The sequence below is a fragment of the Carassius auratus genome, unplaced genomic scaffold, assembly GCF_003368295.1.
Source record: "Carassius auratus strain Wakin unplaced genomic scaffold, ASM336829v1 scaf_tig00215057, whole genome shotgun sequence".
NCBI classification, from domain to species: domain Eukaryota; kingdom Metazoa; phylum Chordata; class Actinopteri; order Cypriniformes; family Cyprinidae; genus Carassius; species Carassius auratus.
Genome location: NW_020527916.1, coordinates 4054 through 20466, shown reverse-complemented (window position 1 = coordinate 20466; position 16413 = coordinate 4054). Strand labels below are relative to the sequence as shown.

Genomic DNA, 16413 nt, shown 5'->3' with positions numbered 1-16413 from the left:
TACAGGACCATTGTATCTTCTTTGCGCATGCACTAAAAGTCTTACATCCAATTCATTCTGTATCCTCATGCAATTATCCGAGAGATTAATGATATTTCTGGCCAAACTTGACATGACATATCACTAGGCGGAGATGAGGCAATGCTTTGGATACTCAACAGTGATTCTTGTACTTGATTTCCCAAAAGATCAAATTACCTGTGAAGGCATCAATAGTGGCTGCAGTGCTCTTCTGCCTGCCTCTCTGTGCTGCAACTGTAATGGTGTACTCAGTGCCAGGCTCTAGACCTGTCAGTGTGGTGGTGGTGACATCCTTGGGCACCGTCAGCTCAGTTGTCACTCCAGTGGAGGAAGTGTAGGTCACCCTGTAGTGATCAATAGGCCCCTGCACTGTGCCCCACAACAGGGTAATGGTGTTGTCTGTTGAGGCTGTGACAGTCAAATCCAAGGGGACATCCAGACCTAAAGATCAGAGTATACTGCGGATGTTTCAAGGTTTGAAATGGGAATGTTAAGGTGTATGGTTCAGTAAACCTTCAGCATATTTTTATTCCATCACAAACATCATATATCAGTACTACTGGAAAAAACTGATTTGCACATGTCGGCAGCAGGAATACAAACTCCATGCAACTGAAAATACATTTATTTCACTGTGATCTGGCAACAGCAGGCTTATAATCTTATCCCTTACCCGTTCTGGCATTCATCGTAGCTGGGGTGCTTTGGTTGGCACCTAGAACTGCTGAAATTCCTATGCCATACTCTGTGCCAGGCAGTAAATCTAAAAAGCAGAGAAAGTAAAATAGTAAAATATAGACTGTGATTTAAACAATGAGCAACAGATTAGGCACGTATAAGAAATATATTTTGCTGTAATCAAGTATGCATTTTTGGTAAATATAGAGGTTTGGGTTCTCACAATTAGTTCATAATGAGATGAAACATAATGAAAGACTGAGTCAAACATCTTGATGGGACTTGCACTGTCTAACAAAGAATTTATTTTCAATATTTATTATAAGAAATGTTGCTTACTTGCATGAAAGCTGTTATAGAAAGAAAAATGTATGTATGTCAGCAAATTTGAGTCGTTATAGACAGTAAACCTATACTAAGGATTCAGGGTCTTAAAGTTGGCCATAAAGTCAAAACTGTCTGTATCAGTGCATATCCAAACTTTATGTACAAATTCCTAAGAATACCAAAAAGATCACACATACAGATCACAACTCTTGATTGGGAGAAAATAAATGCCTTTATAATGTACTTAACACGTACAGACCTCAACTCAAAGCAATAAAAATAAATGAAGACCTCAATCCTTTATATATATAAGTATTAGTTCTATATCCTATAATATAATAACCTTATAATATAATAATTTTTGAAATTTATGTCAGATACCAAAATAAATTGTTTAGAAATTGTATAGAATATTACAGTACAATGAAATAAAGGAGAAAGTTGGTTTTGAGTTTACCAGTGAGAGTAGTTTTGGTGGTGGCGCCATCGTTGAGTGGGACAATGACTTTGTCATACTGATCACCAGCCAGTGTGCTGTAAACCACCCTGTAGCCTTCTACATCTGCCTCACTATTGTCCCATTCCAGCTCCAGGCTAGTGGAAGTTTTTGACAGCACTCTCAGGTTCTTTGGTGCATCGATTTCTAAAAAAGAAGAAGACGGAGAAGGAGAAGGAGAAGGAGAAGGAGAAGGAGAAGGAGAAGGAGAAGAAGAATAAGAAGAAGAAAAAGAAAAAGAAAAAAGAAGAAGAAAAAAGACACAATCGATAATACACTAGTTACTTAAATGGATCATAGAAAGATGGATTATCAATATAATCAAACATAAATGTTAATATAAATGAAGCAGACCTACTCTACTTGAATGAAAGATGTTAGTATAGCTAAAATAAAGAATGTGAAAACTAAAACCAAAAGTAATGGTAAAAAATAATTTACACAGTCAGAACTGCTTTCCTTCACTGTTGTAAACTCTGTGGAAATGGCTTCACTCTCAGTGCCATTCCGTACTCCACTGACTGATACTTCATACGTGGATCCAGGCCTCAGGACTTGGAGGGAGTACTGGCACAGAGTAGGCTGCAGGCGAAGGTGGTTCTTTGGTCCATCCACCCCTACCAGCCCATACCGCATAAAATCTGGTCCACTTTAGCCTTGGGTGGGCTCCACTCCACAAAGGCAACCGTGTCTAAGACATCTCGTACAACAAGTTGTGTTGGCCCATCAATCACTGATGGAAAAAACAAACAAATTAACAACGTAAGACAACATAACCGATGTAAGATAAGTCAGCTTCTCAATATGCTAGAAGGGTTTTCATCCATAAGTCTGAGGATCCTTTGTACATAAAAAAACGTATCGAATTTTCTTTTAAACTCTGACATCCAAAACAACAACAACAACAACAACAAAAACAATAATAATAATAATAATAATGAAAAAATAAAAAATAAAAAGAATGTATACTAATATATATATATATATATATATATATATATTATATATATATATATATAATATATATATATATATATATATCATTATGATATAATCTTAATATGAGTACAGTCATTATACAATTATACTGAAAAAGGGTGAAGGTCATTGGCTCTGTAAAGGTTTAAAACCCTTAATATAGGATTTAATAATATAGAAAATACCTATTGAAATTTTGATAATGTATATGTTCTTGGGAAAAAAAAAAATCTCTGAATACATGGAATGGGCTGTCAAGTGAGCAAGATGTTGGTATTACAGCAAACTAGATCATACTAAGCTGCCAAACACTGAATCTTGGGACAAATACCAGTGGTTAAGCCAGAAGTTGTACCGCTTAAACCAAACCATGTTTGAAAACTGAGACTCACAGTGTTTACCTGAAGTCATATGAAACTGTAAAATATATGAGTAATAATGAAAACTACACACTTCACCTATAAGTGTATCCCTGCTTTCAAGTACAGTAAATGAGAAAGTGTCAGTAATATTCACCAGATATTAACAGCAGCAGTCCATTGCAACCCACACTCAAGTGACTGAATCAAGTGGCCATGGCTGAGCCTCCACAGGCTCTTTTAATAAGACGCTAACTGGCTGTGTGAATAATTAACCTGCTTCTTTATATAGGGCAACATGACCATCTGCCTCAGAAACAGGTATTGTGAAGGAAGATGAACATCTCTGGAACTTTTGACCTCAACATTTCTGCTCATCTCATACCTCGATCTCAATCTGCTGTGATATGCAAAACGCTACTAATTGGACCAAGTGAGACTACTCTGAGTTGTACCTTTACCTTTCAGAAAGATAAGCCTACAAAATATACTGCATATGATGCCATTTTTACTCCTAAAGAATATTTTACAACTACATAATGTGAACCCCTTATTCAAAGCAAGGGTTTAGGAGGAACCCCAAGTATGAGGAAATTATGTCACCTCAGATTCAAGGGAAGTATTTACTTGCAATTCTCTACACAGGCCTATTCAATCCACAAGGGTGATTTCTTGGTTTTATTCTAAGCACACAAGCACAGTCTCATTTTTGAAGTCTGAACACACCAGAGACCAGGCAGTAGACTACTGTTTATTTTTTCATATCCCCAAAAATGTTGTATTTTAGTTGCTTAAGCATTATTACAATGAACCAAACTCATGAGGTACCGAGCGCATGCTTAGCGAAAACTCGTCTTCCCAGGCTTTCTCCGGGGATAGATAAATCTTTGCACACATAAATAATTAAGTGACATCAAATTGTCTTTCTTTATCCAATAAGGTATCCACAGTGGACCGCGTGAAATATTAATGGACTCGCATGCATAATTAATCCCTCTTTAATTATGCTCGACAGTTGGAGGCCCATACAAATTAATGGCATTTTCACAGTAGACATGCAATTTCAATTGTCCAGGAAAATTTCAATTGAATCTAACCCTCCTGTCTGTAAGTGACAGAAGAAGAATTCCTTGGGTGAAGTTTACATTAAGTGCATAATTGCTGGCAGACTCACCCATTCATCATAGTGACATTTTCCATTAGCTGAAACAATGTGAAACCTCTTGAAGTTTATGCCTTCCCAGCCCAGCCCGGCCCCTCTTCACACGTCATTTGAAAGATCTGTTTACATACCTTCCTAAGAGAGTGCACTATATCACTGGCTGTATGTTTTTTTTCCTGCATTTCTTGTCAGACACATTTGCAATTGTGTTTCATTCTGACAACACACTGTCAGCAGACTAACAGCAAAATGACTGGTGCTCGTAGTATAGTTTGAAGGTGAGCCCTCTGTTCAGCCTCACTGCTGCACTACTGATTTCAGCACCAAGGACAGGGGAAAAAACAACAGGACATGGCAGATGGGTGGAGAAAATCACTTCATCTACAAAAGAGACACTAGTGACTCAGCTGGCTGAGTATCCTGAAGGGAAAAACACTTCACATTGTTCGTGCTTTCATCTTCATAGCACACAGAAAGCAACGGTAAACTAGATCACCCTGCACTCCGCCCAAGGAGCATTTGTTTGCTTTGGCAAACTTTTATGTCTCCATCAATGATGAAACATCCTGTTCTGCCATTCCACACTAAGAGCATCTACACACTATCACAAAACTTGAGCAAAAGTTAATTCAGTCCATGGCTGATACTAAATAAGGCATAATATAATATAATATAATATAATATAATAATATAATATAATATAATATAATATAATATAATATAATATAATATAATATAAATATAATATATTACTGTCTTTAAGTTATTTTTACATTAATTTGAAGATTGAATGTGAAATTATTACAGTATAAAAGCATATTTAAAAATTTTCATGTTCAAGGGATTAATCGTCAATAATCCCAATTAATGTAATAAAAATGTGTGATTAATTAGTTAATTGTTATAATATAATATAATTAAATAATATAATATAATATAATATAATATAATATAATATAATATAATATAATATAAAAGTATTTGCAAACAGGCAAAATAAAAATGATAAGTAATGTATCAGTAAAGTGGACAAAAGGTGTCTAGTATTACTTTTACATTATGATGGAACATGGAGGTACATTTCCTGAAGGATGACAGACCTAATTTCAAAATAATGAATTACTATAAGAATGCATTCGTTTTTTATTATCATAGAGCTATGCAAATGGTCTGAAAGTTCCTCAGAAAACAATTACTGGGACAAAAAGCTTAAGTTGCACTATAGAATTCTTGCACAGAACTTATTGACTAAAGGTGCAATATACTGAGACATTGTAAGGGTAATGAGAAAATGCACGTAGTGGGAAGCACAAACAACTTTATGTAGGTCATTAAAAATCAAAGATATATACAGCAAGTTCAAGAAAAAACAACATTGAGTTATCGGAGAATGAAACTGCAAGGCGTGGGTGTAACTATAGATTGGCTGGTAGAGCATGGGGCTAACAATGCCAAGGTCATGGATTTGATTCCCAGGGAACACACATACACTAAAGGATTGCTTTACTTCACTGTAAAAGGCTGAATGAAAGTATAATTGCATAAACGCAATGAGAATGAGTGAGAGGCATACATGTGATAATGGTTGCAGTAACAGGCTGGCTCCTTCCTTGGTCTTTCAAGGCTACAAGGTTGACAGTGTATTCTTCCCCAGGCCGCAGCCCTGTTTGGTGGAACAACGTGATGGTACTGGGTAGTTGAGCTGTCATCCCTCCATCATTGTCCTTTGACGTGCACAAGATTAAAACACACACAAAAATATATCACATTTCACAATTCTGGCAGAAGAGTGCAGGCAGGCATGCAGTACACTGCTCGAAACGACAGAGATTGTTTTCAGGAGGCAGTCGGCTGTGTAAACAAAGAAGCTGCTGGAATTTCACTGTAGATGCATTCCGCCAGATGTTTGATGTATCGAATCGAGCCATGTTTTTCTCTCCCAACTCGCTTAGCAGAGCACTTTGTGAGTTTGATACATCGCGCCCCACAAGACATCAGCTAACTTCCCCTGGAACGCTTGTGAAATCAAGCAATATCAAAGAGCGTGAGGCTTTCAGAAGATGTGACTGTTCTAAAAAGCCTATTTCCCTTTGTTTTTTGTTCCATTGACTCGCACCTATACTTGTCCCTGCCCTCACATCCATTACGATACTGTGGAAAATCAGGCTCTTATGCTTTGTAGGATTTAATCCACCGAGGATATGACTTCCACTTCTAATATGATTTCCCTAGAGGCTTACCAGAGTCGGCTCTCATGCACAGTACTCTTAGCAGACCCTCTCACCGATGGAAGATTGAAGTGCACCATGATCCCCCTGCCCTCAACCATCAGCTTCTTTGTATTCAACTTCCTATTCCCTTGAAAGAGGCTTTTGACTTTGTTTCCAAGGTATTTTCTTCTTTTAGTCTAACAAAATGAGGGATCTATGAAACTCATGAACTCACTTTGCCAGGGCATAAGCTATAGATTTTGTTGAAAGTTAAGACAGTGGCATGAGATGCAGACTTCTCAACACAGGACTGAATACTGCACTCTTCAAGAGTCCTAAAAACGTGTGGCTATTACCCGACTGAGCTAACAAAACTGTCTACAAATAGATTTGCTAAATCATCCCCTGGCTAATGGAAATCCTTTGTGTGAACCATTTAAGTAAATCATAATCCCTACTTTACCGGTTTCCATTACACACAAGCATACCTCTGATATGTCTTTTGTTGGAGGGATCTGTGTTTACAGATTCAGTGACTGGGTCTTAATAGTAATGCTACAACCCAACGACGTAAACAATGCCTCAAGGGGCTCTGATGCATATTTGTTATACTGTACATGGGGAGAGATGTTTCACCTCGATGTGAAATGACAGGTATGTTGCACAGGAGACATGCTGTTTTGCATACGGCGATGTCTCCCACAGCTATTTCATATTGAGGCACCAAGCACAAGCCCCACATTTTGTTGGCATGCAGGAGCTGGAAGTTTTTCTTCTGTCTGTGAGGGTGCAGATTTCACATGCTAAAAATGGCTTGTCCTTTCTCCAGGTGGAAAATTTGAAAGGGGATTAATGAGAAAATCTTTGCCTGGATGTATTGTGTTTCTGCCATGATACAAAATAATTCTCTTTCGAACAAGAACAGATTGACATTTTATCATGCTGAGAGGCACCTGTCAGAAACTGAATCATATTTGGCTTCAAAAAGCATTAATTTATCAGCTGTTTACAGATGTCTGTCAAAGCCTTACATTGCAGTTTTCTTGTTTACTGTTGTCGAACTACAAGGTGGCAAAAATGCTACAAGATTCCAGAACCTTAGTGTTGTTATGCCAGAAGCTACAGCAGGGGCAGAACCAAATGAAGCGTGACCTTTTAAGGAAAGCCTTACCTTGGGAATGAAGCTTATTTCCCAACCATCAAACAAGTAGTCTAAGGGTTGCCACTGAACCTCCACGGACGTCTCCATGATGGATTTGAAGAGTAAACCGTCTGGATTCGTGAGATCTAAAAGGTACAGATTGATGCATTATTGGCCTCCGTCTTGTGTGTGTTCAATAAATCAACATTTTTCTCAGCCAAGGTGGATCTTTACTCTCTGCTTTTAGCTCCATAAAAGAAGAGCAGTGGATTCAGAGAGGTTCACTTTGCAGACATACTCAGGATTATTTTATTTTTCCCAGATATTTTAAACATGCAATGCTTCTTTAATAGTTTACATTTATTGTATAAAGGGGGCAGTCGGGAAACCCAAAGAATAGAAGTCGGGAAATAGCATTACAGTTATTTCAAAGTACACGCAAGTGAACCTCCAGCCCTTTCAGTGTCAATGATTGTAAGAGCCTCAAGAGGGTTCGAAAATGATATCCTGGAAACTAAATAAAACACCATTTCTGCTGGGAGTGTTCTGCTTCTTCCATGTATATGATGACTTTTAAAGGTTTGTAAGAAAGTGATAATGTACTGTCATACAATAAGTATTAGTAAACAATCTCTGTCAGTAGTCAGACTATTTTAAAAATTAAAAACACAGTAGAGCAAAAAAATTTATTAAACAAACTTTAAAATGTTCAGCTATAGATTATATGTAGTAATATTACAGAAATTAAAACACTGCATAGTCTTCAGTATTTGAATCTAATACGAATTGATTCTTATGAAAGATCCAAAAGTGATTCAGTCAAGAGCAGTGAACGAGTTTCTCTTTGTCTTTTGTTGTTTGATTAACATTAATGCCACAGACAGTAGCATATAAATTAGGTTGCTGTCCCTTTAAGACCGTCTGCACATATCCAATATACTCAAACTGGTTTTTACCCAACTGTATGTATAGAACACAAAGCCAACTGTGTTTACATAAGTACTCCACATGACAGCTATTTTGATATAATTATGCATATATCTGACAATTCAAGTGCTATAAGACAGAAAAAAAAAATCTGACTTTGCGATTGCATGCTGTCTGAGAGAGGCGCTTTTTGTGTTTGCGCATTGTGTCATTGCATTGAGTTCTTTAAATCTAACATCTAGCACTTCACACTCTTAAATTTTTCATTCATACATGCATTTTTTATATCTCTTAGGTGTATATACATTTTAATGTAGTACAATGCTATGGCAAAATCTTTGACGATAGACACTTTATACTATGGTAACGATATATACCGCCATACCTCCCAGCCCTATTGTTTTTACTGTAATTTTATTGTTCTCTTTCTTTCCTTCCTTACTTTCTCTATCTATTAATTCCTTCCTTGCAATATGTTTTCTTGTTACTAACTGCACAGGATTTTGGCTACTGCAACCAAAATGAGCTTCAAATGCAGAAAACGGGCAATAATGTTCAAAAAGTCTAATCTTTGTTAGATTACAGAAATTATGGCTTCACTAGTTGAATATCTCAGAAGTCTAAGCAAGATCTCGATGCCTGCCGGATGCCACATGCAAATAGCAATTTCTTTCAAATTCATTAAGTTCCAATTATCTTTATTATCGGTGAATGACCTGCAAAAATGTAAGAAAACAGAAGGCCAGACTGTGGTGCTTTATGACTGTCTGTAGAATGCCCAACTGGCATTTCACAAATAATGGAATGTTTGTTATGATGTGTTCTATTCTAGGCTGAGGCATTTTGCTCAAGGCTGACAGGCAGTGACTGCATTCGAAAGGCCCTCTAGCATTTTGCCAATCTGGCACTGCTACTTACCAGGTGGTGGGTGTCTAATCATATCCTGTTGGCAAAGACAGCCAGTTGTTTCTCTGAAGAAACAACATGAGGTATGTGTGTGTGTGTGCAAATGTGACTGTGAAGGAGTGTGTAATCTCTCATCCAGGTCTATTAAACCTGGGTCATGCTTGGGTAACAACAATGCACTTACAATGAAAATGTCAGATACAAGCTCTATGCAAAACACCTCAGACATTTCAATAGAAAAAAATAGCCTTATCTGACCAAAACACAGATGTTCTTGGAATAAAAGAGCTCTCAGGAGAGAAGAGCACTCACAGGTGGAGACTAAGGTGTTCAGTGGGGCACTGATGATGTTGTCGATCACCGCGTACACATTGATGGTGTACTCCAGACCCGGCTCCAATCCTTTGATGGTGGTGTTGGTAACATTTCCTGGGACTCGGATCTCCAGTTGGACTCCACCAGGGGTTGTGGGTGCGTAAGTGATGAGAAAGTCTGTCAGGATCACAGGCCCCTCCCACTCCAGATCAATGCTGTTCTCGGACACTCCCCGAACTTGCAGATTCATAGGAGGTGACACTGTGTATAAAAAGAATGAGGATATCACATGAAAATGAATCATTCTGATCAAAAAGCAATCATTCTGAGGAGACGGGAAATAAAAGTTATCTGATGTGATCTCAGGCAAATCACACTGCAAAGTGTTTTACTACTTCTTCTCATATACTTTTCAAAAAAAGATGAATAGATAGAATCATCCAACATTGATGTTTCTGAATGTAGTGAACTTGAAAAAGAGATGGAGAACCCCATTTGGGCAACCCAAGAGACTAAGAAACAACCAGGGTCTCCAGAACACACGAGAGTTCCTCCTGAGACTAGGCTCATAGGAGTAGCTATAAGTGGCCCATAGGGAATTACTAAGGACTTGAGAAAGCAATTCAGCTTCTTCCACACGAACAGGACAGACTGGCATTCCTTCTGGTCCCCCTCTACAACAGACCCCTCAAAACAGAGAAAAAAAGTCCCAGGGTGCATACTTAGCAAAATTTATAACTCCAGCATCTGTGCTTTTCATCCATATCTAGTTGCTAAGCTTTTATTTTTAAGGAGGAACAAGAATCTAGGAATCTTTTTTAAAAAAGGGAGCAAAGGCCTTTCCAACTGGATGCTTATCAGTTTCCACTTTTCACAAGAAACTCTCATCACTTACAAACGTGAAAACTGACATAAATTATTTGAAATGTCTTTCTATAACAATAAATGTATTATGCATAATCAGTATATATATTTCTGGCATATTAAGTATAATCAGGAAATGATTTCTATTTAAATGATATATATTTAAAGTCACACACACACACTTTATATAATTCTACATATACATTTAAAAGCATTAGCACAACATTACTGATTTTCAATCCAAAAAAAAAAAAAAAAAATATATATATATATATATATATATATATATATTTGCGAGTTGTGAGTTGATTTTTTTAAATGTCATTCACCATGGATTTCAACAGTTATTTCTCAATCCATTCAAACTGGATTCTATCTCAGCTTTGTATAAATGCATTAGTATTGGCAGCCTTGCTTGTCTAGATTATGTACTGACACGTACTGAAGCAACAAAATGTCAGCTAACAGTCTTTCAGAATGACCTATAACTACGTTTTGGTGTAGAGAAGTGTGTAGAGAATAATGTCATGACTATTTTTGTTAAATCATAGCCGAAAGACTTGTTAAAAGTAGGTGTAGTGCTATGTTAGGGTTTGCAATTACATTTTAAATATCACTTCATTTAAACTATTTGAAAATTTCAGAAACTTTTCATCTCATCTTATTTCCTTCATTACTTCTTCCCCCACCATCGCTACCTGTTTTCAAAATACTTTTTGCTTATGATTTCATCGGCCTAATGAAACAAGAAAATGGGATAGAGCAACTGAGAGGAAAGCAATATCCTAATTTATTCCCTTGATAATATGAAGACCTAAGAGAGCAGAAAATCTTCTGAAGCTGTGTGGAGAGTAATAACTGAGCAGCCACTCGCAGTATTCCAACACCTCTCACAGACAACACCCCACTATTTTCTCCTAATTGCAATGAAATAAGCAATTTTGCCTCCATTCAGTCTTGCAGAAAATGAGAGGCAGAGAACTGGGCTGGTAATATGATTTGCCCTTCCCTCTCCCTCTCATGAGATGACAGCTGTCTTCAACGATGTGGGGTTTCGCCAGTCTTTTCCACGAGCTAGCCGTGAACCTGGGTAAGCGTGATGGAGAAATTGCTTTGGCCTGGTTAAGATGACACATCTTTCCCTGTGAATGTGACTTTTGACAAATGAGTGGTGTTACACTGTGAGTTTTCACAATTTTTACAGCTGGAGGAGTTGGGGGCCTACTGTGGGGTTGAGCATCTGTTGTGTGTGCCTGCAACTGGGGAAACAGTTACTGATCTTCCCAGAAAACACTGATATTGGAAAGAAACTATACCAGTTGAATATCACTAGCTTGTTTAACTTCAATTGACTTAAACACTTTGAAAGAGAATGTATGCTCTGAAAATGAGGTTCATAAACAAGCTTTTGTTAGAGCTCAGTTTCCTCTTTGGTGGATTATAAATGCTTAAAGAACACCAAGCTTGTCAGAAATTAAAAATTCACTTATATATAAGGCAGAATATGTGAATTATCCACAAACTCATTTTTTTTTTTGAGGAACCATATTTGTACTGCTTCCACTAAGTCTATATAGCAAAGTGTAATATATATTATAATGGTAAAACAATTACAAACTTCTACTGTACATGTTGTCTTTAATTAAATGCAATGTACTATATATACTGTAAACACACACACACACACACAGATTTAACAGAACAACACATGATAATAATTTTGCAGCAAATATAAATGACCATTTAAATGACATCTATTTGAAATCTATTCAATATTTAACAAGACAACAGATGTACTGTTTCCTTTCAGGAAAAAAAAAACATATTGTTAAAATTATGGAAAATAGGAAAAAACAGTTGCCTTAAAATGTCTATGTGTCAAACATTACATTTGATCATATTTTGTTTATATTAATTGCATCTTTTCTTATCAGTTGTGTACATGTATGGGCTTTATGTTGCATTGTTTCTTTAGTTCTATTTTCAATATATTTAAAGGTACAAAGCAAGTTTAAGTAGTAGCTCAGGCAGGTAGATATATTGAAATGATATCAAGTAATAAAATAACTGTCAATATAACATTAATTTTGTGTGAATAATTTTGGGTAAAATATAAATAGTAAAAAAAAATATGGCAGGGAATTTACACATTTAACCCATTTAAAATGAACACATTTAACACTTTTGATGCCCCCTTCTGAGCCAAAAATGATGTGTGATTAATTTGATTAATTAATCAGCACATCATGTAATTTATTAGATTAACAATATTAAGTGCATTTGACAGTCCTAGAAATACTAAATGCAGGAAATAAATGTCTGAAACCCATAAGTTATGTCTACACATTTTCTGGCAACAAGAAGGGCTGGAAATAAGAATACACAAGGGTGTTTTTATATTGTATTCAACCATACACTGACCTGAAGCGCAGTCATCTCCTGTATATCCCTCTTGACAGGCGCAGAAACCATCCTTACACACCCCTTTCTGGCTGCAGTTATTAGCACAGAAGATGAGAGAGCAGTCTTCCCCCAGGAAGCCGGGTCGGCACTGGCAGGTTCCGTTCACACAGGTTCCTTGATCTGAGCAGTCGTTCAGACACCTGCCCAGCGAGCAGTCCTCCCCAGCATAGGCTTCCTCGCAAACACACTCGCCATCAATGCATAACCCCCTGTCAGAACAATCACCTGGACATCGAGGCTCTGAGCAATTCTCACCGCCAAAGTTACGGTCACATACACACTCGCCTTCGATGCAAATGCCCTGGCCAGAGCAGTCATCTGGGCAGCGGGCTTCAGAGCAGTTCTTGCCAAACCATCCTTCTTCACAAACGCACCCACAAACCTCCATGCTGAACGTGCCATGGCCACACTGAGGGACGAAGTCGAACTGACCTAAGATTGAACAAATATGAAAAGAAAATTCTGTCATCTTTTGCTCAATCTAATACCATGGAGAAATAAAAAACAAAACAAATGTTAAACACGGTAACTGAATCATGAATCATTCAAACTGGATTGGTGACCTGAAGAAAGAAGAAAGGAATTCATAAAGGTTTGGAACAACTTGGGTGAGTTAATGATGATAGAATTTTCATTTTTAGGTGAAATATCCTTTCAAGTATATAACAACTTAGACTACAGGCTGTTCCTTACACACAGCAATCAGTATGTGTTCTGAAAGAAGTCAGACCACTCTTATCATTGTGTTTTTTATCACTTTCTGTATCCAGGACACTCTTTTAAACATGTCCCTAAAAATGTCTGCATTTTCCTCAGAGGAGACCAAGTCAAATAGGTTTGGAGCAAAACAAGGGTGAGTAAATAATGACAGAATTCCCACTGGGTGAGCTATTCCTTTAATTTCCATCAGGTTGGACTAAAATTAAACTTAAGAAAAATAAATGAATAAATAATTCTGAGGCAATATCTTGCAATCTTATTAGCTCCGGTGCATGTAGCTTGGTTTGATTCAGCAAACAGAGGACTTATCAAAGGCTTGAGGGGGAGACCTCTCCAGCAGCAGTGCTGTAATTAATCTAGTTCACAATCTAACCTCATTTGTACAGCTTAATATGACTTTCCCTTCACTACTGCAGTGTTTCAGCTGTTTTTAGCTGCCCAGGAGGGGCTACACAGCCAAGGTTTGCAGGTGTGAATCCACCCGAGTGCCCCTTTGAGACGTTTAAACAAGCACAACACTACCAACTTCAACAGTTCTGTCGTCCCTATGGGTCAATGCACAATGTAGCTTCTACTTCACTTAGCACTGCAGTCACATCATAACCGACAGAAGGACCAGGATGCACTTTGTTTCATCCACCAGGTACAATGAGCCTAAAGCTTTGAAACAGATTCAGTATTAAAGTAGATTTTAGTTTGATTAAGCCATTATAAAACAGAGACACAACCTGAGCATAATACATCCATGATATTTAATAATGAATATTGATTTACAGCAGAACATATTAACTTTTTAATTCAAATTTCTTTGCATTATGTGCAATCTGGGAGTTCCGATGAATGATTCTTAGATGATACTTCACTAATTCTGAGCTATATGAGTCTGTCTGAGAAGCAAGTTTTTAATTAAAATGAGTCTTTTTCTCTCTTTTTTTTTTTTACTTAGTTTTAGCATATTTTAGATAGTTTATTAAAGAGAAAGTTATTCCAGCAAAGAGCCGTCAGTGATTTTCTGTTTTTTGTCAATATTGCTGATTAATAACCTCTATTTACCTTTTTTTGTACATATGTGTAATACAAAGGCCTGTGATAAATTAAATTAATACACTACTATTCAAAGATTTGTGGTTGGTAAGAGTTTTTAATGTTTTCAAGACATCTACTCATCAAGGCTGCAATTATTTGATTAAGTCTACATATTTTCCCCCCCCTTACATATACTTTATATATATAATTTACTACTGTGATGAAAAACATTACATTTTATAATGCTGCAGGATGTGGGAGCAATGTGCATCCATCTAAAATCTAAAACTCACCCATAACAGAGCTCTCTCCACAGCAGCTGGAGCTACACTGTGCTCGAAGCAAGGATACCTCCCTCTCCAGCATCTCTATACGGTTAGCAGCTGTTCCATGGCGACAGCCGCAGGATAAGCACAGGCCTGCTTTGGGATATTGATGCGATGGGTGAAGTCACCTGGCTGTCCGAGTCCACTGTCTCTTCTGTGTACTCTGTCGGCATCTTGTCCACTCCCAGCTGTACTTTGTTTGTCCCTGGCCCTGGTATCATGGTCTAGCTCCACTGAACAGAGTGACTCTAGAGGTACATTGATGTTGTATACATGATTGGAAGATCATGGCCTGGGTCTGGTTGTTAGAAGGACCCCCACCTTCGGCAACCTGTCGCCTCACCCTTGTGGTCCTTACTAGTTTGTTGGTGGGGTTAGGGACAGCTTGAATTCCCAAAGAACAGTAAAGCCAGGCTCACCATTGAACCTTGTATTGCCATGGTGCACCCCCACATCACAACTCGGGCACTAGGGTGAGATCATCAACTCCTCAAATAGAACTCTGATTGTCCCTGTGAACAAGAAGAGACCACTTTTTAGTACTAGATGAACAGGAACGAAATCAGCAGATAGCCACTAATATAGCACTACAAATATTGATAACACAAACGTTCTGGGTTACCACTTGTGAGATGAAGAAAACATGATAGACAGGTATTATCCGGTTAACAGCCAATCATGACTCTGCCTTCTCTCATGTGACTTTCACCTATACTGGGCCTTTCAAAAGTAAAGGGAGGCCAAAGAGGCGCTGTAAAAACGGTAAGTATTATTGTAGAAACAGTGATGCTTTCAATGTCGCAACTGTTAAGTTATCATACCAATTTTAAAGCACAACATTTATATGACTAAAAGATGAAAACTGGAAACATTAAAATAAAAGTTAGTCATACATATCTTCATAGTAAATAAATAATGCTAAAATTAAACTGTTACACAAGGTTTGTTTATTTATTATTTTTTAATAGGTGGCACAACCTCCTTTGTCCCTGAGGGAAAATATTATAATGTTTAGATAATGCTTCCAGGACAAGTAATTCTTGCAATTCAAATCAAATGTAGACAATGTTAGTCCTGATGACATATAAATCGCATAATTGAAAAAAGAAACAATCTTGAGAAATCCAAATGTTTATTGGGAAGTGCAGCTCTTATCTCAACACTGGTCCTGTTTCATCGGCCCTTTTTACTGTTGAGCCTGAACGTAAAGCCAAATTATTAAAGATTTGATATTTTTTGCTATAATTATTTTTCTGAAAAACCGTAGACATTAAACCCAGAGGCTTTCCCTACATCACGAGAACACTTGAGTAATTCGACTGGGAATTTTGTTGATATACAGTTCAATGATTTAGTAGAGACCAAGCTATGGAATTTTCTTTAAATCTTTCTTAATCCCTTATAAGCAACAGAACTCAAGACAAGAGCAAACTGTAAAATGAATCACACCTGAGCCAGTCAGACTGACAACTGGGCTTTGGGGCTTATGGCTAT

The 16413-nt window shown here is 37.3% G+C and overlaps 1 pseudogene; it reads right to left on the bottom strand.

The window, feature by feature from the left end:
* Window positions 1–138: 138 nt before the first annotated feature.
* Window positions 139–15425, bottom strand: LOC113093519 (tenascin-R-like; annotated as a pseudogene).
* Window positions 15426–16413: the final 988 nt, after the last annotated feature.